The sequence below is a fragment of the Pimephales promelas genome, chromosome 7 (genome assembly GCF_988280905.1).
Source record: "Pimephales promelas chromosome 7, fPimPro1.hap1.1, whole genome shotgun sequence".
Lineage (NCBI taxonomy): Eukaryota > Metazoa > Chordata > Actinopteri > Cypriniformes > Leuciscidae > Pimephales > Pimephales promelas.
The window spans coordinates 36085391-36112486 of record NC_142775.1 but is presented as its reverse complement, the minus strand read 5'-3'; the positions used below and the strand labels follow the sequence as shown (position 1 = coordinate 36112486).

At 38.0% G+C, this 27096-nt stretch overlaps 1 long non-coding RNA gene across 2 annotated transcripts in view; it reads right to left on the bottom strand.

Annotated features, from left to right (window-relative positions):
- The window catches only part of LOC148978390 (uncharacterized), a 92047-nt gene that overhangs the window by 61051 nt on the left and 3900 nt on the right, over positions 1-27096 (bottom strand). Inside the window, exon 1 of one of the 2 annotated variants that reach the window (XR_016169414.1) lies at positions 23578-23648. The exons of the other annotated variant lie outside the window; for it this stretch is intronic. This is a non-coding gene — a long non-coding RNA (uncharacterized LOC148978390). Of the gene's footprint in view, positions 1-23577; positions 23649-27096 lie in introns of those variants that run through there. 2 annotated transcript variants of the gene reach the window in all.

Here is a 27096-nt window from a genome sequence, read left to right as displayed (position 1 = left end):
AACGATATTGAGGAAAATGGCTGGTAAAAAAAAAAAAAAAAAAAAATCCCCACCGACACGTCAAAGAGGGACAGGGTGTCGTTTATGAGAAATCAAGGCGATCCATTAAAATTCCATTCGAGTGATGTATTCCACGTGTCAATTGTACGTTATCTGCCAATTCAAGCACGACAGGAAACATGCACACTGGGAGGAGATAACATCATCTTTTTTTACCACCAATGAATGGTTGACCAGAGAAAACAAACTGTAAGGTGCTGTGGAAACTGGTTAAAATCCACTTGTCAACTTTTAGAGTAATTGGAACACATTCCTTTCCCGTTTATACACGTTTACATGTTCATTTCAACTCGGTTTGTGTATTCATTCACGCTCTCCTCCTGCACACACATCCAATCATCTTCTGCAGGCTGACAGGTGGAAAGTGACACATGGCTTTTTCACGAGACACACACACACTGAGGATTTCCACTTTCCGAGATGGAACCTGCTTACTATGGACGCCTTCGAGCAAATCGCTACTTCGAGGATTAGAACAAGTGCTTTACAGTCATCGAGTCGGGTTGTTTTTTAGCATGGTTGTCTTCACAAGGATTTTCCCTGCAAGGACATTCTTCATTCCGAAAACACAGTCTGGTATTTGTTTTGACTCATCTCTCAGATTCACTCCCAGTGTCTGTAGCTCATGAAAATAGCTAAGGTGCAGTGGGAGTGAAAAACCTTGAGCAAAGGGCTAGTTGGGTCTGATGCGCGTTATTATAAACATGTTGATCCTACTTACTGTGTGATGCGTGCACCATAGACAGTCAGGATAGATATATTCAGCCCATTCTCACCCCCAAGGCGTCACTTAACCGCCTTGGGAAGCATTTGGACATGCTTCAATATCTGACGCTTTAGGCGCCCTTTAGCGTCAGCTAGATGACGCCCTAGGATCGCGTGTACCCTACCCCCACCCCACACCTAAACCTAACCGCGTCCTCTAACTGACGCTTTCCTTTGGTGTCAGTTAGATGACGCCGTAGGATCGCGTCATGTAAGTGACGCTAAAGGGCGCCTAAAACGTCAAATATTGAAGCATGGTCAAAGGTGACGCCTTGGGGTGAGAATGCGTTGATATATTTGACAGTATTTGACGTTTGATTGGCTGTACTGTTGGCTACCTTGTTATGAACCAGAAAAACTTTGAACATAAATCAATTCAAAATATCTCCAAATGGACAAACCCTTTTGACTTAAGACTAAGGCCTCGTTTACACTGCATGGTTCAAATGACTCAAATCCGATTTTTTCCCGTCATGTGGCACAGATCGGATATGACCAGTGAACGTGTAAGCAGGAAAAAAAAAAAAACGCATGGATTCCGATTTTCTCAGATCGGATTCAGGCCTCATTCATATGTGGTAATAAATCGGATATGAATCAGATACGTGCATTTGCGTGTGCCATGTAAGCAGACAAATCGGATATTGCCCAGTAATGCGAGTCGTACGTCATTAAAAAGTGCGCGATTATAGGCGCGATAGAAGAAAGGATACACACAGTGGATCAATGCGGATGTTTCATGTCTTTTGAGTGTTTGGGGTGAAGAGTGCAGGCAAAAATGCAGGATTGTTACAGAAATAAATCCGTTTTTGAAGACATTTCACAAGATATGAGGCATCGTTTTACGAGACCAATTGTTTTGATGACTTATTGAAATATTGTGGAAAGAAAACACTGGATAATTTTATTCGCATCTGCATCCATTGAATTTCGTGCTGTTTTGCTTAATTTCCCGGGTCAGAACATCTGCATTTGGTAGTTTCAGCAGTGTATAGTGTAAATGCAAAAATCGGATATGGGTCACTTTTAAAAGATGATGTAAGCAGGTCGTCAAAAAAAAAAAAAAAAAAAAAAAAAAAAAAAATCGGATATGGTCAGAAAATCGGATTTGGGCATCAAGACCTGCAGTGTAAATGCAGCCTAAGTCTGCAGTGCCACCCATGGAAGGGGTTATATGTCCCTCACAGCCTTTTTTCAAATTAAATACACCATCTATCCCAACAAGTGAAGGTCCATTGGGAGATCATGCAATCTTTGCAAGATTCATAGCTAAAGAATATTTCACAACCCTCTTTAGGTTAGAGGTGCATTCGAGCACCAGCATCACCAGACAGAATTGCAGAAAGAATGACTATTTTCAATTAAGCTACTTATTGGTCAAACAAACAGGTAATCCATGCGTTGGGTCAAGCAACATTGTTGGTTTTAAATGTTTTGGGGTTGTTAACTTACAAATGGCATATAGTAGGTTTTGCGCATTAAACTGGTTTAAATAATAGGTACATTACTTTTTTTTTTTTACCTTTTAAGGAGGCGAGATGAATCCTGGTTGACATGCTTTTGCAGAGGCTCAATAAGAATATTACTGCCACGTACGGGCAAAAAAAATAAATAAATAAAGTTAACCGTAATGATTTCATGTGATTTTATCTTTGACCCACAATACGTAACTCTCTTTTAAAATAGCAAACCTTCAGTTCAAACTAAATATAAATTGTCAAAACAAACAAAACCGGTATTGTAGCTATTTTTTTCCCTATCCGGAAAGTTCCATATTAATTCCCACACAGGGACTTTCCAGTTGTTGTTCACTTCCTCCAACTAACTAGGAGGCTGTGTTTCAGTACAGCTCACCTTTTCAAAAAATTAAGAAACTGGTCTGTCTTCATGTCAATTTGAGGAAAATCTGATGCCCCGCAGCAATTATCGGATTCTTCCTTCGTCACACTTGAGAATTCCCCTCCTGGTCAGTGGTTTTTCCTTGTCAAGTTCATGCCAGGCAACAGTGATTCAGATGACACCCGGGAAGGATGGGGACTTTTCCAGCTCCGTTCACCCTCATGAAAAGACTAGCCACCCTGGGCTTATCAGACAAGTGCCCAACCTGAAGAACATGGTATACTAACAAAGGAACTTGGCAGGAAGGCCACTGAGAATTGTATTCTGTGTTCAATCTGTTTGCATGAACTGAATTATAGCATTCAGTCTTTCCATTTGATTTTTTGTTTTTAATTCAGTTGCTAGTGAAAATAAACTAAATATATCTACGAGAAGCATTTACAAAATCCAGCTGCAGAAAGTGGAAGCTATTGAACTCGGTGACTTTGGTGTTCATAAGTGAAAAATTCAAATATCCCAGACTTTTATTTGTTTATGATGTCTCACTATAAAAAATGTATCAGCATATTATCTTTATACCCAATAGGACCAAGGGCACCGGAGTAGCACACTCACAAAATCTTTATCTTTGACTGATAATTAAATATGTAGCTCTGCTTGCTTGTTATTCCAGACATAAAGTGCCTTTTTGCGACACAATAAAACACGAAAACCTAAAAGACATTTGTCAAGAGATGAACTTTATATTTTGTATTCTGGATGTAGAAAAAAAAATTACATGGTCATTTGTGATCATGAATTTAGCAAAAAGAATGAATGTCACACAGATTAGCACTTTTAGAGCAAACTTACATTTATGTTGTGAAGTAGTTATTCAATGCATCCTTGACAACTTCGTTTAAATGATTGGTCACGCTTTATATTAGGGTCCACTTCTCACTATTAACTAGCTTCAATATGATTTTTGCCTCAAACTCCTAACTACTGCTAATTAATAGTTTGTAAGGTATTTGTTAAATTAAGGTATTGGGTAGGATTAAGGGATTGAGGTAATATGTGCTTTTTAAGTAATAATAATAATAGGCAATATCCTAGTAATATGCAAGCTAATAAGCTAGTAAAATTGAGAATTGATTCCTAAACTGAAGTGTTAACAAATTATATTTCCCCCCCCCTTTTTTTTTCTTCTAATTTGCAATAATTTTCTCTCAATGAGAAATTGATGCAATTTCAGTTTTCACATGTCAGATATGACCTCTATTACAGACTCATTCTCCAGACTAATTATTAATAATACAAATTTAAAGAAATATTTATGCAAATGTGGATTGATATTGTTTCTCAAAGCCAACTCAACATTAAATCAAATCAACTTTCTTTATGTAGGGATGTTATAATCTTGACCAATATTCAGTCTCCCAACTCATTTCATTGATCACATTACAGCTTAGAATTGACAACCATCTGTTCATATTCATTGCCCATTGCTCAGAAAAAAAAAAAAATACAAAACTGAGAAAACACTTCCATTACTATGACAAAGACCATATTTACTCCATTCATGAGAGTCAAAACTGCTAATATTTTTCTATTTCCAAAAACCACTCAAACGTAGGATGCTTTCTTCAAACTTTTTATAAATTATGGATAAAAAATATAAATAATATCTATTGCTAGCTGTTGTTTTCTTAAAGCAACAGCCATATACACAAAGGATAACTCACATTTATCATTACATTTTAAATAGCAAACCCATAAAACACCATGCCCAAAGATTGCATGTAAAATAAATTAATTCAAACTCAAGACAAGCAAACCTCCTATCCATCCCTTTTTATGCAAGCAAAGTTTGGTGAGTTTTATAGGGTTCAAATAATTATAGCTGCAGTACCAAATTAGGGATAATACTTAAAGACGAGAAAAGAAACATAAACCTTATAATTTCCTAGATCCAAATAAATCTTTTTGAGAGCACAATAAACGCTGTTTTCCCTGAATTCCACAAGTCAATGAACATTCATTAATATTCGAGGCGTCACCAGACCTGTTACACATGGCCACACCATTACACTGATACAATAGAGCAAAACATTCCTCACTCCAAGACAAAGTGTTGACAAGCGCAGTGTGGGATCACCCATGGCTTCCTTACATGTGTTTGCTCATTCCTTACGTCATTATTCTATTCTTCTGACCCCCTTACAGAAAGAGACACCAGAGACGGTTGCATTCATTATTTTGTCATAGACAATCGGGCTTGAATGTAGTCAGTGTTTGTCCTTGGGTTTAGTTAGAGCTGAGGCTTTAGACCACACCAGGTCAACTGTAAAAGAGATTTTAAAACTGTTGAAGCGTTCCCTTGATTTGCTTCATCCACCTGTGCAAATAGCAAGCTGAAATCACAATCGCCCAAACTCAGAGTTTGTGACAAATCCGTGTCCTCTCGATATTTACTTATGCATATATGTCACATTAGACCCATTTTCACCAGGTTTTGCCATCCATTTCAGCCACTATATTTGGAAGAAGAGGATGTTGATAAATACAAAGATTTGTCAACTTCATAAAGTGAACCACATCCAATGTTAAGCTAGTCCAATTACTCCACTAAAACAGCCAATTCTGCACTAAACATCCTTTGTTGTTTGATAAAAATGGCAAAGTATTTGGTAAATGTTTTAGAAATGTATCAACATGCATCAACACATTAACATACAAGCAAACACACTTGCTGAGATTTAGGATGACCAAATGTTAGTTTAAGAATTGGCTACTGAAGATTGATTTTTATCAACTATTCTGAAAAATTGTGCGGACATGTCAGTACTTAGAAATCCCATCAGCAAATGTGATCTCAAAAGCGAAAAAAAAAAAAAAGATATAAATACTGTTCGTTTTCTCACACAAACCGCTTGTTTTGTGTCTTGGGACATCATTTACGAGTCATTAAATCATGTTTGATTTGGACTTCTCTGTGCATGCTCTTTGAGGTGGTGACCATAGACCTGCATTATATGACTGACAGACAAGAACGGTCAAAATTGAAACTACTGCGGAAACAAAGACACCTACATCTTGGATGCCCATGAGGTAAGCTAAAACATACCAAAAATTAATTTCAAAGTGGACTATCCCTTTAAATTGATATTTTGTTTAACTTCTTTCTAAATATGCCTATGAAATACAATATTAAATGGTTATAATTACTCATTTTGTTCCTTTAGAAATTGAAAAAAAAAAATCTGTTATTAAAGGTACTGGTATTGACAAGACTGGCCTTGATAGCACTTGGTATCAAATTATTGATCCTACTTCAAATTAAAAAAATTGTATGTCAAATTCAAAAAATTGTAAAAACATTGGATTGGATTTCAAATTAAAAAAATTGTAAAAACAAAAAACGTCTAAAAATGTGCTCATTGATGCATAATGCACTATTTTGCGCAACTCTTAGTCTTCGGTGATAACTGGAAGCTGTTCGGATGATGTAAATGATTGATTCCTGCATGATGTGGTCTGATCTAAATCATTTTAGCAAATTATTTCGATGCTGTGTGGTTTGGCTCTGTGTAACGAAGAACTCTTCCATTACCGATCGCAGTTGGACAACAGCGCTGCTCCTCCTTGTCTATTCTGCATGCCTCACTCCGCCAGGGACAAGGAGTGATGTCATCTGCTTGATCAGAGCGAGGCTGCAGAGACACGAGGAAGCCCACCATGGTTGTCCAACGCATCTCTCCCATACTCACAGTGATCGCAATTGTACGTCATCAACTATTCCAGAGGTACAATCAATCAGTGAGGTAGAAACCTGCTAATATATTCCATGCGCATCATGACTAGTTGGTTCGTTGACAGGGAGATTTCAGCTAATTACAAAACTGTGTTGTTATACCCTCAGGCACTGAGGTACTTGCACAAAACTAAACCAAAAGTGTGAAACAGGGGAATTTCTTGACTGGAAACAGGGGGAAATGGCTTCCAAATAAGGAGTTCCTTTCTGTGGAGGTACTACAACACACCCAATTGACAAAAGCAAGATTTATATTTTGTATATACGCACCTTGAAACAGTATCGAGGTGTTGTATAGAAACAACCCCAGAGGAATTTCCATTGAAAAGAAGAGACCCTGTAGGTGGGGTAATACATCACACACGATTCTAATCTTGTGCACTAAGTTAAGACTGGAAACATGAATACAAAACAGGATTCAGTCAGGCTCAACAGAAGTCTCAGGGTGCGTCTCAATCAGCTTCCTAGTTCAGTCCGGCCACAGGGAGTATGCCATTTTAAGAGCTTTCTAAATTGCAAAATCTTTCCAGTGCACTGAAATGTTCGCTCTCTATAAAGTCCCACAATGCACCACGAAAACGAGGGCGCATCGATGCTCACTGCTCCCATAAGTTCTGAAGCGCAAATGTGAGCCAACTCACTATACTTAATGATAGATGTTTTTTGTTTTAAAATACAAACCATTATTAAATTATATTTCAGTATAAACATATGTAGCCAGAGGAGTAATGAACAATCTAGCTAACATTTATAATTCACCAAAGAAAACTTCAGGATGACCATGGCACTCTTTCGAATTAAAAACCTTTATTATCAGATGGCTGCATTTATAATTGATTTGTGTCTGAAATGCTGCATGTATATGTGACAAGTAAACTATTTATAATAATGTACTTTAAATAACAAAAAATGTCAGAGAGATATCAGTGTCCCAATGTGTAGTGAGCCCTAGGCCCTTAATGTCATTACCAGTGCCAGAATTCATGTAAAATAGTATTCATCTAATAGAAACAAACCTATTAGTGAGCTGGTGCCACATTGTTGTCACATAACCTGACATCCAGTTACGATCTTTGGGAAAGAAAAAGGTCATTTTTTTATTATTATATATTTTTTTTTATTACAAATTTTTATTGAATAAAATAATTGACAAAGAAAAAAAGATGTTGTAAATAGATGATGATATTGCTTCTGGTTCATTTGTCACACTGGAAATAGAATGTTACAGTCCTAAAAGATAACATGTTTTTCCATGTGATCTCCATAACTGAAAGTTAGAAATGTAGATCTTTTTTTTATTATTTCTTTTTTTTAAGTTATTTTATAAAATATTATTGAATATTTAAACAATACCATAAAACCCATACATGTAGAGTTCAATCAATAATAAAGCGACTGATATTACATTTATTTAAAAAAAAAAAAGTTACATTATTGTGTTACAAAATTACATTTTACTGTCAGGACTGAAAGACTGAAAAAGTTTATAAGTTTAGAAATCATGACACTGAAGTTATTTTATGGCCTATTAGCTTTTTACTTCTGGCTAATGTATTTAGATTTCAAGATTCACAAAACGTGTTTATTTGTGTCCATCTTGGTGAATAAAACGAGTAATTATCATAAACTTTTTTTGGTCACAAAGCTTATTTTCTGCAATAATCGCTTTGTTGTTAGCATTGCTCCATCCCTGCAGCAATGCTAACAACAATTAATGTTAACAATGCTAACAACAAACACATTGCTAACATTTACCTGCTAGCTAACTGTATGAATTTGATAGCTTATAGCCTCTTCCTAATCAGAAAGAAATGGTTAGTTTGTTTAGCCAGTCTGGCTTTGATTAGCTAAAAGTGTTTGCTGACTGTTCTAGCCTCGATCACTCAACATTCGCCAGGGGCAAGGTCAGAAAAGGCAAACACTGACTCAGCAGGGTTGTCATGTTTAAAACGTACAATTTGTAATTCCAAATTGCTAAACATTTACAACAAGAGTTGGTTTACTGTTTGGTGTCAGATTACAACCCTTCTGAGAAAGACATTGTAAGCTAGAATCATTTGAGCGCACTTGTACAAAGATAATGGTGTAGCCATTATGTTTAATTGGTATTATTTTGAACTCTAGATGAATGAACCCACAGTACCAAAAGGTTAACTTGTCTAAATCAGACCCATTTTAGAGGATGTACTGTTTTTTAATGCTAAGAGAAAGGTTTAAACGCTGGCCCTCAAACTCTACTACTCACATGTCGTCTTTGGGGAGGCGAAGGGTGGACCTTTGGTGCGATCATGATTAAATACAACACCATTCAAGCTTTATATCATCACGGTGAACACACTCCCTCTTCTTAAACAATAACAAAGAAGAGTCAGATTCGCTTACATTCGTTGAGAAAAACAAGCGTTTTTTTCCACAACCATTTACGCACTGATATTTCCATGACTGTTCCCCAGTTTCATCCATGAGTCATTAGAGGTCAGGTGTGGGAAGGTTAGTCATGACCCTGGCATCAGTTTGAATGCCAAAACACTGTGGTCTCTTCCCGTATGCCCCCAAAACCCCTTTGTTGATCCATCCATGAACCTCCACAGACACTGTGTCTCAATTAGCTCAAGCAGAGCTGGTTACTGAAACCACTCTCTGGGACTATCACAGGTTTAACATCTACTTCAAAATGAAGGTCTGCAGTCTGTAGTCATAAGAATGAGCTTGTTAGACGTCTTACTTGAACCTTCTCCAGATTGGAGGAGCTGATATAATATAGCCAGGTGTCTTTTTGAGGTGCTTTGGCTTCAAGAATAATGAAAGGAAAGATAAATATGCACCTCTCAACTATTGTCTCCAAACCTCCTTGGACAGAAAAGGACTTGTTCTTTGAATTCATAATGTGATTGTGGTATCGTTCCACTGACAATGATTTGTCGGTGTAGCCATCTCTGGAAACCCAATCCTGAGGCATCCGAGTTCTGGAAGAAAGAAAATAACAGAAATATCCTGTTGCCTGTCAGAGAAGCATTAGCCAAGGCCAACACATAAATGCTCTGTAGACGTAGCTGACTGACATATAACACGCAGACGCCAAAGCAAACAGAATCACTGCGACTATCACTCTGGGATTTTGCCTACGTTGCTGAAAAAAGACCCAAATGTTTTTCCAGGCTGGTTTGTACTGATTTGGCACTGGTCGAGAAACATGGACGTTGGTTAACCAGGTCTTGTTGGTTAAGTCAGGAGTTGATGCCAAAGGATCCTCATATTTGGATAAGCATGGGACTCCCTTCCTAATATAAAATAACACAGTCTCAGCCCAAGACGTCATACAACTGACGCTTTTGACCACACATCAACATCCGCCGTTTTAGGGTACTCTTAAACGGCGGTTAGATGACGATCCTGGTGCGTCATCCAACTGACGCTTTACCTTTAACGTCAGTTGGTGACAGGGTAGGTTTAGGTCTGGGGTAGGGTTAGGATTAGATAACGTCATCTAACCGACGTTTAAGGGTACCCTAAAATGGCGGATGTTGACTTATGGTCAAAAGCGTCAGTTGTATGACGTCTTGGGATGAGACTGCACTGTATAAAAAGGTAATTATACTGTATATAGTTTAATAAAAAAAATGAAAACCCATTTATTTAAAACAAAATAGTTTTTTTTTTAAAAAAGACAAGTTGTTTGTGATATATTTTAATTGTTAAAGTGAATGATATATCATCTGGGAAATATTTATAAATGTGATTTGTATTTAAGTATTTGCTAAAGGCAACAATGGATAGACAAAACTCCCTTGATGGAGACTACACACACACTACAAAAAGGAGAAATTATCTATATCGACCTGAGAATTTTTTTTATAATAATGTAACAAAACAACACACACACACAGCTTGAAAAGCCCTGGTTTAACCAGAGTATAAGAACAGTTACAAAGATGATGCAGTAAACAACATTTGACACTACCTCACATTGATATCCATCACAAAGTGCCAAATGCTCTGGAAACCATCAGAAAGATATTGCAGCCACTCAAACTCTCTATGCAGCTGTGATGTGCTCCACATTTTAGTGATAAAATATGCAGTGCACCAAGAAAAGAAGCAAATCATATTTGATGGTATCCAAATCAAAAACCCAAGGTGTGGTCAAAGCTCTCAAAGCTTGTGAATGACGCATGAAGAAAGGTGACTGAAGGGTGCAAATTCTCATTCACCAGTGGCGTGCCTGAACCCAACGGGCTTATCTGATACATGATTGCCATCCATATCAGCGTTCACATTTCAAGATCTGTAGGTCCAACGCGAGGACATCGCCAACTGCAATGGAGGTGTAAAAAAAAGTACACTTGGCCAGTGTTGTAACTAACGTGTCTGTTTATCTTCACGTCTTCCTTCGGCGTCCTGGCAATGGAAGAGATTATATCCCGACATGTTTTAGCTTGCAGCTTGCCCAAAACCTGGAGAGAGTGCACCCACATACCCAGTACTTGGGTTACAATGAAGGCCTTGGCTCAGGCTTATACCCACCTCTAGCACTCTCCAACAGTCTTTTCTCAGTTTCTCTACACTTGGATGTTTATTTGTTTTCTTTAGTCTGCACATCTCACTCATCAGAGATGTAGATCCTGCACTTATTGAAATGGAAACCTATAAGAGAATATGCTAGACAAAGGGCTTATGCACCAGTGGAAAGGCACGTGTTTGGGAATGTGTGAGGATTCTTTCTCAAGTAGATGGCAAACGCGAAACTGGATGGGCCGAAGTCAGGGTAGAATTCAAACCAGGCCTGAAAAGGTAATCTAAGCTACTTTTAAAATCCTCCTATGATGATTCAATGAGATTGTTGGATCGACAAATAACCACAGTCTTAATTCTGATCTCTCAATAAATCTATCATCATCAAAACATCCAGAAGGTTGTATGTTTTCTACATTATTTCTGTGGAAAGGCAAAAAAAAAACAAAAAAAAAACATAATGAAATGCTGCAAGTCCACTCTTCAGAGGAAACGGGCGGTCTTATGTTTACTTTGACCATAGGATCATAATGGGTGACAGTGTACGTTTCAGTGTTGTCATTTCCTTGGTATGCCTGATCTTCATTTCAGCCTGTACAAATCAACATCAAAGGGAGTTCCAAATCCTTAAAATCTCTGGAAAAAAAACTTAAACTGTGCTTGAGGGTACAAATGATGAAAATGATTAATATACTGGATCCTAAAATGAATGTCAATCTTGAAAAGTATAGTATACAACATTACGAGATTACGTGCAAATACTCTGTGCCTTTATCAATATCACAAATTTACATACATATACATACATGTATATATATATATATATATATATATATATATATATATTTATATTAAGGGTGTTAATCTAAATTAATTAAATTCGAAATTGATTAATTCACAATCTCGAACTTTGAATTAAAAGATGGAATCGTCGATGCTGCCACGCCCCCATGTCACGTCCGTTTTCCAAAAAAAAAAAAAAAAAAAAAACGTGTGTTGAAGTGCTGCGAGTCTATGGATAACCTCCTCTAAATTAGCTACAGCCATACAAAAGATAGCATTTCCTGTGAGTTATGTTGACAACATTCACGCTTCAAAAAAGCCACAGTTTGCAGACATCCCAAGTTTCGCGGAAGATAGGGGAGTCTCCCGCATATTGATAGCGGCTCCCTGATGCTCGCAAATTAGTTAAAACCTCCCGGAATCTAGAGTGAGCGAGAAAGAGTGAGCATGTAAAAACTGTGCGTGCACAGCAGAGAGGGAGAGAGCGAGAGACCTTGCGTGTGTACCTACCTCATGAAGCGCATGTAACGACAGAGAGAATCCTGATTGGCCGATTGCTAAAAATCGAGAATCGAATCGAACCGAAACCTTAGAATAGAAAATGTATGAAGATTTGGAGAATGACTTCTACCCTACCTCTACTCTACCCTGACTTCGGCCCATTGAGTTTCCCGTTTCCCGCCATCTACTTGAGAAAGAATCCTCACACATTCCCAAACACGTGCCACGGATGAGTCTTTCCACTGGTGCATAAGCTCTTTGTCTTGCATATTCTCTTATAGGTTTCCATTTCAATAAGTGGAGGATCTATATCTCTGATGTGTGCAGACTAAAGAAAACAAATAAATATCCAAGTGTAGAGAAACTGAGAAAAGACTGTTGGTGTATTGTTTCTGACCTGGTCCATGCACCATCTTCTGATGACTACTTCCAGTAGAACAACGTGCAGGAGGTCACAAAGCTCAAATAATCTGAAACTGGTTTTCAAATGGCCTCCACAGCCACCAACTCTCAATCCAATTGAGCACCTTTGGGATGTGGTGGAATGGGAGATTTGCATCATGGATGTGGTGCCGACATAGTTTTTTTGTGCTCAAACTACTTGATGTGCTCAAACGACTGACAGTAGTTTAGTGATTTCTGACAAACAGAATGTTTCAACCAAGGTCAGAATTGTATTTTTACAATATATACAAGTGGCAATAGACACCATAAGATTATTTTATATTTAATGTGTAAACAAAAGACTTTAACTAACTGCATCTCAATCTCCGAGCAGCAATGAGCAGTTTATTGCAAAGGCCCACCAAATCCAAAAACACTTCAACTCAATTAGATAAGACAAGCTTACAGGTTGGACAAATATTAACTTGTTTGAATGCCCATCGAAATGAATATATCTGTAAAAAAACTAGGCTGATTATGGCTAGCTTAACTTGTAAGAAAGCTTGATATTCATCAGCTATGTTTTACTGGTGAACTCAAACTAGCATAGAAACACAAGCTGTTTTTTTCTGCATGAGAACAGATCTTTCAAGTAATGTCACAAAATGTTTCTTACCATGGGAATTGTATCATGACAAAAGCATTTTTTATTTTTTTGGTAAAATCATTTGGATTGATTTGCTACCATTAGTTATTGCTTCTATTGACAAAGCAAAGGACTCCCAAATGACTAATATTTGCAAGTGCAAAGCCGATCGCTGAAAAACATTATTTTTTCCCAGTATTCAAAGCTTGCGTTTGCATAAAATAAATGAAAATCACACATAAGATGTGACAGGGAAACACAGCGGTTGACTTTAATGCTTTGCTGGCACATTTTACAGTCGGAATGAATCTCATCCTTCACACTTTAAAGATGAAAATGAGGGACTCAGCGCTTTCCTCAGTGACTCATCTCACCGTGTCATGGCCCGTTTCCCATCGACTCCCTCAAGCTGAGCTTTCAATCCATAATGCCTGCAAACTGCTGAGCATCACAATAGCACATTAAAACTACCCACGAGGCACTTTGAAGCTGGTGAGTGAAGCTTGGCCGAGGATGTTCACAAGGCCAGGCTGATTTTAAGGCTGAAGTGCCTGGCACTTCACTGGCATGTGCATCTGGAGTCAGATATACAGAGAAGTCCACGTCTGAGACAAACCAATGCAACTAACGACACTTCAGGTATTAAACCGTTTCCATTAGAAGAATCATTTGATGATAAACATCACTGAATCTTTTACTCTCTATTGCGCAAGCCCAACTACCCCTTTTCTCCAAGTCATGATGCCAAATTGTGGTGTCAGAAACCGAACCTGCTTTTCATCTCTTTTCAAAAACCAAAGCCAGGCTTCTATGAGCAACAGCACTTAATATTGTGTCAGCCATTGTGTTTATTTCCATGAGCTGTATGTGTATTCAAAACACCAAGACCTTGCTTGAAGACTTCTGACATGTTAGTGTTCACTTTGCACAACTAATAGTCTATGAGGTGGTAGCTAAGGTGCTGTGACTGATTTGGGCCTGTTTTCCCTGCAATTATGACCAACTCGCCCAGTTGCATGCGCAAAACAATGACAAAAGACAGCAATGCGGCTTCTAGTCACGCTACGACTCCACTACAGAAAGTTGCTCATTACTGGACAAGCTTTAGTTTGAGAACTTCTGTCACGCTACTGAAAAATGAAGTTTAAATGATTAGTTTCAGTCAGTCACTCCCCATCACTGCTGCACACAATACACAATCAATGCATTCAGCTCCGTTAATGAATTCCAACAGCCTCTTAAAATCCCCGAAACTCAAAAGCAATTGCCAGCCTTCAGAAGCAGATGTCCTGCAGGTGACCAGCTGCACGGGCCCAAATGTTTATTATAAGACTGAGCAAGTGTCTCGCAAGGTGAGGGGTCAGGAGTGGCAAACGGCATTAGGGGCCCCCTGTCATGACCTTTTAAATAACTGCAAGGTTATGTGACTCTAGGGTTAATGGTCACATGTTGGGGTCAGGCATGAGGCTCGACTAACGCTTTCTGACCTGCAGGGTGCTGACATGTGGGTACACGGACACCCGTCTAATACAAAAAAGACACATGGCCGTTGCACGGGCCGAGTTATTAAGAGAAACTGTGGCAAGAGCTTGGAATCGCAAGTCACGCTGGTAATGACAGAGGTTTTATGAAAGCCAGATCTTTGAGTAATGTCGCTTTCTGTTCTCTGGTCCAAAACGTATTTGTCAATTCCAAGTGGCTTGGGAGAGCTGAAGTTATTGCAGCAAGGCTTTTCTCTCAGAGACTGTCCAAAAGTTGAATCATCCATGAATAATATGGGTCATTAGAACTAAGGTGTTAGCTTCAGGGGTGTCCATAACTAAATAGTTAAGGATCAGATCAATCTTAGCCTGGATGAAGCAAAACCTGCTCTTACTGAGAACACAATTCTGATCTATGATCAAGGCACTTGAGCCTTCAGTTGACCTTCCCTGCAATTAGTATACTGTAATACTATAATACAGCTACTCTTTTTGTCCAAAAGTGAAAAGAATTTTCCATTACAAAGTATTTTCCAGTTCAGTTACATTAAGACTCTTACAATGGAAGTAAATTAGGCCAACTTTTGGAGGATTAAAAGGACAATTTTGGAAAGTGAAAATGTACATTGAGTTTAACTTTTTAAATATTTAATACAAATGAGAAGTAAAACAAAACATGAAAAACTTTTGATCAAAACAGCATTTATTTACATATTTGTACATAAAACGCTGCCAGTATATTTTTTTATATTTATATATATTTGAGTATATATTTTTTTTTACATGGCAAACGAGAGAGAGTTTAAGAGAATGCGTTTGATTTATAACTTAGCTCTAAAGGTGAATAGTTAAAAAATGTTTTAGTCGCCTCATGAAATTTGGTCGCATTTGCGAGTGATTTACTTGCATTGTAGAGGGTTGCCTTCACAGAAGAAACGGGTAAAAAGTGCCAGGTTTGAATAACAAAGCCCAATCACAGCGAAGACTAAAAAAAATAAAATAAAAAAAACATGATGGGGAGTGCTTCAAATTCATAACTTGGACTAAAAAAAAAAAAAAAACCCACAGCAATAATTCTGCGGAAAAACTGTGAACTTGGCAACACTAAGGTAGTCTAAGGTTGTCTAAGGTAGTAGCATCTTTTTGAAAGTATCTTGATGCTTCAAATAACAAATAATCATTGAATCATTCATTCAAACAGTTACATTTTGTCAGAACCTCTAGTAAATTACATGTTTTTTTTTCATGAAATGGCGTATGTATGACACGCCAATTCGTATTTCCATTTTTTGCGTGCTATCAACATCGCTTTTCATCGTGTTTATGAACGCCATTGACTTAACATTGCATAACTGTATATATAAATATATGACCTACCCCTACCCCGTCCCTAAACCTACCAATCACTGGGGTTAATCTGATTTATGAACCTTACCCTTCCATCCTAGGGAGGGAAGGGAGAAAAAAAAAATGCTCCCCAGATGTACATCTACATTTTGCTTCGTTTTGCTCAGACATTTAATGGCGTGCACATACACGCGGAATCACTCGGACATTTAATGGCGTAGACATACACGCGGATAGCTCAAAATGCGTATAACATGCCACTTGACTTGAAAGTGTCTCATGGGAGAATCATGATCTTTTTTTTCTCAGTTTATCCAGAATTGTGCAGCTCTAGTTGGAAGTGGGGAAGCTACACTGTTCTGAAAACAGCTGAGACGCTGCCGTGCTACTGAAAAATATAGTCAAGTTAGCAGTTAAGTTCTTTTACAATGCAAACTTTAAATCACTGCATTGCAGCCCACTTCTTATTAGTGGTGCTTGCAAACAACCATGCAACAAGGGCCTAGCAACCACATAGCAGCACACTAAATCCACATAAAATACCTTAACAACCGCATAGCAATCACTCACAAATCCCTAGCATCTTGTGGCGAGCTTTTTCAGAAAATGTAAAAATCCCATCTTTGTCTTTGCCTCCCATTTCTGCCAATAAATCAGATTTAAAGCTTATATTTGACATCAACATTTTTAAATCCCATTAAAAAAAGGCTGAGTGTCATCATGACATTTGAATTAAGTGGTCAAGGTTTGGCTGGTTAGCAAAAGATGTTCAACACTATTCACTTCCTGCCTTGCATGTACTTGCACTTCCTTCAGGAAATGCTAGCGATTGCGCTGCTTACTTGTGTGCATTGCTGTGAGAAAGTAAGTGAAACAGACAGAAAAGGGAATATGAAGATAAATTGCTCTTGATTTTGGCTCGGCTGTGCGCAGTGCTGATATCATCGCTGCATGCATACAATTACATGCAACGGACACATTTATTCTGAAGCGCGCTAAAAAATGTAGTAATACTTGGAGAGAAAACTAGCCCGTACAGTGATTTCACTGTGGACGACATCCATTATCTTACCATATCTGAGGCAAGATGATGTGTAACCACTAATTGGAATCTCCATGGCAACTCATCACAAGCTTAGCTAATGTCAGATCTGCAACATAAATCTTTCACAACAGCTCAGCTCTGAGAGAGAACAGATGCGCTGTAAACAATCCAAGACAATCCAACCATACTGAAGCAGTCCTGATTCAGTAACATCAACATGAGCTGTGACCACATGGTCCATGTATATTTTCTGGGATGTTTTGATTGCACCCAGTTGCAAATTGATCCTTTGTAGGCGATAGTGTTTAGGATTTGTAAAGTTTCTTGTGCAATGTAGGATTTACAAGGCCCAGGCGACGCTAACAGGGCCAAGGCTAAATGATAAAGAGTTCTGCAAAGACATGTTAGACAAGCAAGTTTAGATTTGTATCCCAAATGAGACATTTATTTAAAACAATTGACCCTTCTCTAGGCCGCACCTCAAAAAACGTTACTGACCGGTCCAGCCGTAGCAACTGTTGCCGTCTGCCATTTTAGCAGACAAACTTTTCTAATCCAAGACTCTTGCAAGTCATACCATGGTGTAGACATGGTGCGAATTACAGGGGGGTTGTTAAGGGTCTTCCCGTATGGGGGAAAAAAATATGCTATGGAAGTCTAAGGGTCCCATCAACTCTATGGTTACCTTCTTTTGTGTTCAGCAGAATAAAGAAATTTATACAGGTTTGGAACAACTTGATGGTGAGTAAATGACAGATAGTTCACTCATTTTTGAGTGAACTATCACTTTAACTATACAGTAGTAACAGTATGTGTATGCATTACTGGGATTTTCACGCACAACCATTTCTAGGGTTTACAAAGAATGGTGTGAAAAGGGCAAAACATCCAGTATGCGGCAGTCCTGTGGTCGAAAATGCCTTGTTGATGCTAGAGGTCAGAGGAGAATGGGCCGACTGATTCAAGCTAGATAGAAGAGCAACTTCTCGTTACAACTGAGGTATGCAACAAAGCATTTGTGAAGCCACAACGATGGGCTACAACCTTGAGGCGGATGGGCTACAACAGCAGAAGACCCCACCGGGTACCACTCATTACCAAAATTGGACAGTTGAAGACTTTTCCTGGACGTTTGCCTGGTCTAATGGGTCTCGATTTCTGTTGAGACATTCAGATGGTAGAGTCAGAATTTGGCATACAGAATGGGAACATGGATCCATCATGCCTTGTTACCACGGTGCAGGCTGGTGGTGGTGTAATGGTGTGAGGGATATTTATTGGCACACTTTAGGCCCCTTAGTGCCAATTGGGCATTGTGTAAATCCCACAGCCTACCTGAGCATTGTTTCTGACCATGTCCATCCTTTTATGGCCACCATGTACCCATCCTCTGATGGCTACATCCAGCAGGATAATGCACCATGTCACAGCTCAAATCATTTCAAATTGGTGTATTGAACATGACAATGAGTTCACTGTACTAAAATGGCCCCCACAGTCACCAGATCTCAACCCAATAGAGCATCTTTGGGATGTGGTGGAACGGGAGCTTCGTGCCCTGGATGTGCATCCCACAAATCTCCATCAACTGCAAGATGCTCTCCTATCAATACGTGCCAACATTTCTATGAAATGCTTTAAGCACCTTGTTGAATCAATGCCACGTATAATTAAGGCAGTTCTGAAGGGGTCAAACACAGTATTAGTATGGTTTTCCTAATAAACCTTTAGGTGACTGTATATGTTACATGATAAGATTTATCCATGTATAGTTTATGTTGGTCATAAACTGAAAGTAAATGGAGTGACCTTTTCACATATAAATAGCAGAGGGCTTTTTCCCACTCAGATTTCATTTAACACTGATGATGTCATGAGTAAGAGATCAGCAACAGACATAAGGCAGTATCTTACAACAGTATCCTGGCTGCCGTTTTGGCCAATACACAGTAATGTACAATGTTTTTAAGTATAGGCAGTTAATAACTATTGTAGAGTTCATACTGGATGGAGGAATGTTTTTCTTTGGATATTAACTGTATACTTTTGTGAAATAAATTAGATCTAATTGAACTGATTTTAAAGGTGCCATATGTAATAATTGAGGTAAAAATATAAATAAGAAAAAAAAGAGCTACACGCATCAAAACAATGAGAAGAAATAAGTGCAATGATGTCATTAAAAAACTGACAAGTTATAGTGCTGTCGAGATATAAACCTAAATTAGCATGCTAAATTACTAGCCCCGGCAGGTGTCGTAATACCAGTTTCGGCCATGGGAGGCAGTATGCGTGCGGGCAACATTACCACCAGCCAAACTGCAGTACACAAGTAAGTCGCGCCGGCTTGTGTGTGTACTTGAACCCGATGTCAGTGGTGTGTAAATACAGCCCACTACTACATTTCAGTTCAGGGAAGAGTTCAAAAAATTATTGGTCGACATTATGCATGAGGAATACATTTTGGTAAGTTGTAGCATACTGTATCTTTTAACAGTGTTCATGCTCTTTTTCCATTAGCTAGTAGAGATGATCGGTTCATGTGCGCTAGGGATCTGTCGTGTAAAGCGCCAAAACGGTATTTATTGTTTGAATTGCGTATTAAAATTGACAGAATCTGTCAGCTTAACTAACCTGCTTGCTAAGTGTCAATCGTGTGTGTCTCACAGTGAATTTGTGAGAGTTGGCAGCTCTGAATGGCGCTAGCTTGATCAACATCAGCGAATGCTGTCTGTCAAATTAATTCAAACTAACAATAAAAGTGTAATATAAACAAAACGAATACCGTAAACTTAAAATTATAGCCCTGGCTTTTATTTTCCCAAATCGTCGAAATGCACCAGCTTGTTTTTTATAATTAATGTTTTTTTTTTTGTTTTTTTTTTAAAGAGTTAAATCTAGTGTATATGAATTTCGATTCATTTTAATTAGTTACATGCAAACTCTGCATGGTTATCTATCACCTCAAATACTTAGATTAATTATCAATTCAAATAGAATAATCATAATAATAATAACCCAATCAGTTTTTACCATTTCACAGAAATTTCAGTTCATTATTTATTTTGGCTTGTCTGAGTTGGCAACAGAACCCAAGGGGTGGAGCTTAGCGAAGGTTTAAGTAATTAAAATTTGCCTTTTTTATTATCGAACAGGCCTTTGTAAATTCCCAAAGCCTTATAATTTATGCCCCGAAACAGAGTAAATAATATGAATATAATGTTGGGATGACTTGCCAGAGCATTACATTCTATCATGCTTTTTCTTCCAATGTACAACTGACAGACAGATGTTGCTTCTCTCTCACAAGAATGCTGATCACTTGTCAGGTTTTCCAGCACAGTATGCCAATGCAATCGCATTTCTTTCAAAGTGCACAATACTTCAAACTTTTTGCAGGAATTATCCATCACATAACATAAATCATGCACAATATGCTACTGATGAACTCAGAGCTATGTCAGGAGCAGACCAAAGAAGCAGTGATATAACCTCAAACTATTTAAATCTCAATATTCCAGATGTTTTGGTGCCTAAAAGGAATAACTTGACATTTTATTTGCTAACAATATCTCCTAAATGTAAGCTCTTATACTACTCGAATGGGCCAACAAGTCAATAGTTGCTAAGTGAACATTTTTTTTGCATTTTCCAACACAGTCTCATGAAAATGCGCATCTATACCACGGATGTCATTTCTCGTGGCATTTATACGCCAAAAATGGTTTTTGCGTGCACATGCTACGCACTAAAAAACCCTGGGGTAGGTTTAGGGGGGATGGGGTGGGGAGTTTGTGCATATTATAAGCCTTAAAATGCGTATCATATGCACGCGAAAAACATGTACCATATACACGCAAAAACTGTTTTTGGCGTATAAATGGCACGAGAAATGACATTCGTGCTATAGATACGAACTACGAACTTGAGATCGGGCTCGCATTTTCTGTGCTGAATGAGAGGTGAAATCCATTTAAAGATAATAAAAGGAGTTAAACGGATTGGTTAAAAGGAAATTAGAGCATTAGAATGTCAAAATATCAACAAACAAACATGCAATGGTCCACACTAGCTTACTTTACACCTATTTATACAAGAAGGGAACTGACCAGCCAAAGCTTTTTATGTGCAATTAACTTTTACAAATTAGAAACGACCATTCAGATTGACTATGCATGCCAACCATGGCAAATGCATCAGCTGAGAATTGGAATAGAATACACTTGCAAAACATTTAAATGATAAATCAATGGCCTGTAAAAAGATGGCATTGATCCCAATTTCCACATCACCTGGACATGGTAAGAGAGAGAAAAGTCAATTCAGAGTTTGTTTGTTTTTTGTTTTAACCTGATTTGTCAGAAACATCATTCCTATCTGCTATTGCCATAGTAACAAAAACTTGTCACCATGGCCACGGCTAAATTAATACAAAAACATGCCAAAATACATTGGCAAAGACCTCAGTGACAAACATCAGTGACTATGGCTACAGTCAATGGGTACAAAAGCACCCTTCCTACGGTAGGCTGTGCCCCTATAGGAACTGCCTGGATGCAGTTTGCTTCCCAAAGCTTACACATTCTCCTGGTGGAAAGAGGGCAAAAGCGACCAACAGGGAAGCCAGATAAAATCTATGCCTTCGAAATCTCTAAAAGCCCATTCAGGGCCGAGCTCAACCCTGGGTTTCTGAATGGGGCTGTTAGCAAAGCTTTTCAAGGAGAGGTATGTCTAGCACATGTTCACTTTGGCCTTGAATTTTACAGGAATTCGTGGGTTATATCTACTCATATGAAACCAGTACCTGAATAGCAGTAACTGTTTAGCTGCAAAATACACTTAAACTATTGATACTAGCAAAACAAAAGTAACAGTTTGGTGTGAAGCTAAAATATTTGAAAGTCACTCTATGTGCCTTAAAGGAGAACTCCGGCGAACAATGAACCTTTGGTCTAATAAAACGTCGGTACCTAGTCAACTATTCTCTGAGTTTTGTTTTCATGATAATCGAATGTAAAGAGTTTTATCTCTTAAAACTGTTTAGCGTATAATGCTAGTAATGGGGGCATTGAGTAAGTAAAAAGAAATCGCTAGTTTATACCACTAACAAGGCTCAAAATAGCCCCACACTCACACAGTAATATAATGAGGCTCCATACATGCAAAACGAAGCATTGAGAACTTTGTAAGTGTACAGACCATTTAATAAGAAGATACTTTATGAAGACAGTTCACTTCGCGTATACAGACAGGAGCCATCTTAAAAAAAAGTCTCGATAAGTCGATCCCCGAACGCCATTCATACAGTTCAGAAGTTCGTTGAACTTCATAGAGTTCAGATCACTCAGCACGACGTTCGTGGTTCGACTTATCGAGACTATTTTTTAAGATGGCTCCTGTCTGTATACGCGAAGTGAACTGTCTTCATAAAGTATCTTCTTATTAAACGGTCTGTACACTTACAAAATTCTCAATGCTTCGTTTTGCATGTATGGAGCCTCATTATGTTACTGTGTTAGTGTGGGGCTATTTTGAGCCTTGTTAGTGGTATAAACTAGCGATTTCTTTTTACTTAGTCAATGCCCCCAGTAGCCTACTAGCATTATACGCAAAACAGTTTTTAGAGATAAAACTCTTTACATTCGATTATCATGAAAACAAATTTCAGAGAACGGTTGACTATGTACCGATGTTTTATTAGACCAAAGGTTCATTGTTCGCCGGAGTTCTCCTTTAAACCTAACTGAAGAAACCATGTTTAAAAATATATTTAGCTTGTTTTAGACTGATTTGGGTCATTTATTAACTGGTGCGAGAACTAAATCAAGTGAACTGAGACCTGCTAGGCCATCTTAAACCAGCTTAAGATCAACAAACCACCAGAGATAACACACATTTTTGCACAGTTTGGTAATACAAAAAATGTATTTCATTTCAAGGCCTTATATAAATATTTTCAAATGCATGAAAAAGAGGGAAAAGTTTACATTTGAAAACTCAAGAATCCATTTTTGCAGATGTTCAAAACCCATTTTACTTTGGCAATTTTACATGTTTATAAATGAAACTGAGTTCGGTTATTGAAAACTGATCCTTGCATATCAAAATGGAGCCAGGTTACTGAAGGGGGGAAAGACTAACTGCTTTCTATTGTTTGAAATAACATGCACCAATGAACCGCGTGCAATAAGCCCAGGAAAAGTAAAAAAGGAGCATTTTTGATTTCATGTTGACTTGAAAAACACTCGCAAATTAAATATGTGAGGGCTAATAGTTCAGAACCGGGATGGTCGGGTGAATATATTGCTCAGGTTGCAAAAATAACAAACAGCTTTGACAGTAGCGCCGAGACATCTTCCCTGGGAGCTGAACTAGGAGCCAAAGAGTTTCATTCACCAAGCTGAAATTGCACATAAATTACCTTGAAGTGCTTCATGCTCTCCTTGACTGTGTTTCTCTGGTTCCACCCTGGCTGGCAACTCTAACAGCATACTAAAATCGGAAAATAAAAATGGTAATGAGAGAAACCGTATCCTCTTCCAAATAAAATCTCATGCTAAGTGAACTTTCTCCACGGCTGAGATGGAACCATAGTGAAACGAGTGCGTTTAAGTGGCCTTAATGTTTACTTGCTTATCAGTTCTGTCGCAACAAGGTTTGTTTTTATAATTACACCAGTCTCATTAAGACAAGCCCGAGGAAGAAACAGGTCACTGCAAGGTTTATGGTTGACAAAGTTTGGTCAAGAATTTGCCTTAACCCTTTGCAGAGACGGGAGCCTCTCATATGCGGGTTCGAAAATGAGGGCCCTTGATAAACATCCTTCTTGCCGCAGGAAAATTTGCAACATAATTATATACTCCGTAAAGCCTCCGTGTCCTCTAGAAACTATTTGAGAGTCTCTGCAGAGCTGTAGACGCAGTTGGGATCCGCGACCAAACTGCAATTCTGACTGGTCATAAACTAGAAATCAAGAAGCAGACGATTCCCCTACAAATGGCTGCCATGTTCGACACAAGTCCCAGCATTCCTCTTGGCTGGGTCAGTGAAAGAGAAAACAGAAACATACCACTGGTGTGGCCTCATTGTGGTCAAAGCACAGCCACCTTTCTGAATGGGCGAACACAAGACTCTAACAATACATCCATTGTAGTGTGTGCATGGTGCATATCTTTTGTGGGGTATAGTGTCAGAGAAGACAGATTGCTAGAAGAAAAAGCAATTGCGCTGAAATAGTGACGACATTATGAAGGACAGCAGAGCGTGTCAAACATGCATCGGTTTGTGCAGGCCAGGAGTCTTGACGGGCCTAGAGGAAAGAATGCAGGGCACAGTCGCCTGGTTTGTTTCTCCTTGGGGAAATAAAAACTCAAGATGAGCAGCAAACGCCGTGAGAGGCCATGTCTTAAAGGAGTAGTTCACTTTTAAAAAACTTTAGCTGATAATTTACTCAACCCCATGTCATCCAAGATGCCCATGTCTTTCTTTCTTCAGTCGAAAAGAAATGAAGGTTTTTGATGAAAACATTCCAGGATTTTTCTCCATATAATGCACTTTACTGGGAACCAAACGGTTCAAGGTCCAAAAGACAGTTTCAGTACAAAATGCAAACTGTTCAAAGGGCGTTAAACGATTCCAGACTATGAATAAGGGTCTTATCAAGCCAAACGATCACTCATTTAAAAAAAAAAAAAATAAATAAAGTTTAAGTTTTATAAGCTCAAATGCTCACCTTGCTCTGTTCTGTGATGCACATTCGTTTTTTTTATTTTATAATTAAATGAGCGATCGTTTCAGTGCTGTTATCAGTGAAGTTTAAAAGTTAAAGTTATCAGTGCTGCTTAATATTTTTGTGGAAACCATGATAAAAAAATATTCAGAATTTTTTGATGAATATTTATTTAAAATATTACTATTTTGTAACATTATACCATCATGTCTTTACTGTTATTTAATGCATTCTTAATACATATTTAATAAATTAATAATTTCCTAATATATATATATATATATATATATATAAATATAAAATTTGGAAATAAATATATATATATATATATATATATATATATATACACAAGTCTGCAAATTCCATCTGGGTCCAGTCACAGCTCTTACATTAAAAAAAAAAAAAAGCCCCTTAGGCACCTTATAAGTAGGATAATCTTCAGTCAGGAATGATTTAGACAACCCTGTGCTTTTTTTAAGGTCAGGAAACGTGGGTTTGCTGAGAACAAATTCTACATGCGTTGTCTGGAAGAATAGATTGTGCCAGCAAAAACCACGGCTTTGACCTCTAAGTATGTGCACAGTCCCTGAGCCAAACATTCCAGCAGACATCAGAAATGCAAATGAAAGACAAACAATGTAATATTGATCTTGCATTAAATGAATGATCTTTTTCTCATGCTGCTTTAACTTCTCTGCATACTCTGATATTGTGGGAAATGATGGTTGAGAGGAAAGGATCAGAAAGATCTTATGAAAGCATTTCTAGAGAAAGACACTCATGCACCAGAAAAAAAAAAAGATATATAAATCAGCGTCAGCGAAAAACTTAAATATTTTAGCTGGACACCCTCAGAAAGCAACCTGCTTTGAACACCATCAGTTTGGGGTTTAATGCATTAAATGAATTGCTGTAATTTAATTACTTATCCCTTGAAAAAAGAAAAGTAAGGGATTACTCTTAGCTTTCTGCAATTTAATTAGTTTAGACATTGCATTAAATATGTTAATTCTATTTAAAACACCAGTGGATTTAACATCAAAATTTAACATCTAATGATGGAATGGATGTTTTTAACGTAAATTTCGTTTAAATATTTTGGTCAGTTCAAGAATAATTTATAAAATTTTGTATTTATTTGAAAGAATTAACATATCAGTTTCATGTCTATCCTTGTACTGGACAAAGCTGATGTGGGATTTAGAATGTAATAAGTACCATACTTTTTGAGAGCAATTAGTACAATAAACTAATTATACTGCTAAATATGTAATTAATTTGTATTCTTCCCCAACTTTGATCACCATTACTGTTTCAAAAAATAGTGCGCTGCCTTTTGTCAAGTATATTGAATACATACAGTAGCAACCAAAATAAAACATCATAAATTACTGATTTAGAAAATGTGCATCATACAAATACTTCTCACATAAAGTGCATGTTTCTTTATGCCACATAAACATATGCTTGAGGGCTTTACTGGGTGCGTGAACATGAGGGAGAGCTTTAGAAAAGAATTAGCTGTGTGAGTTTAAGACATCCAGCGGACTCATTGTCTCTCTGATGCTGCTTCTATTCATCAAGAAAGCCATGTAATCCCAGGAATTAGGCCGAGATGAACTAAGGAAAGATGGATCACTGTGGCCAGTACTGCTGGCCAATCCTAAAACATCTGGACAGTAACTATGCCTCAATTCTACACTTACATTTTGTGTAGAACTGAACTTATAGAAAAGCCATCAGCACCTCAGCCAGTAGCAATTCAACCACCACAGACTCAACCAGTGGGGTATACTATCTGTTTGACTAACCAATGAAAGTGTTCAGAAAACTAATTAAAACAAGAGTTGGCAACAAAAAAAATAAATAAATAATTGTGATACTTTGAGTGGAATTGTAAACACCTCTGATTGGCCATTGTGTTCACGAGCTCATCTGATATGTCTGTGATTGGCAACAATGATGTGTGAGTGAGAGAGTTAGAGAGAAGGGGGGGGGGGGGGTGTATGTATATACATATACACTCACAATCTCAAAATCTGTTGAGACATTCAGATGGTAGAGTCAGAATTTGGAGTAAACAGAATGGGAACATGGATCCATCATGCCTTGTTACCACTGTGCAGGCTGGTGGTGGTGGTGTAATGGTGTGAGGGATGTTTTCTTGGCACACTTTAGTGCCAATTGGGCCTCGTTTAAATGCCACGGCCT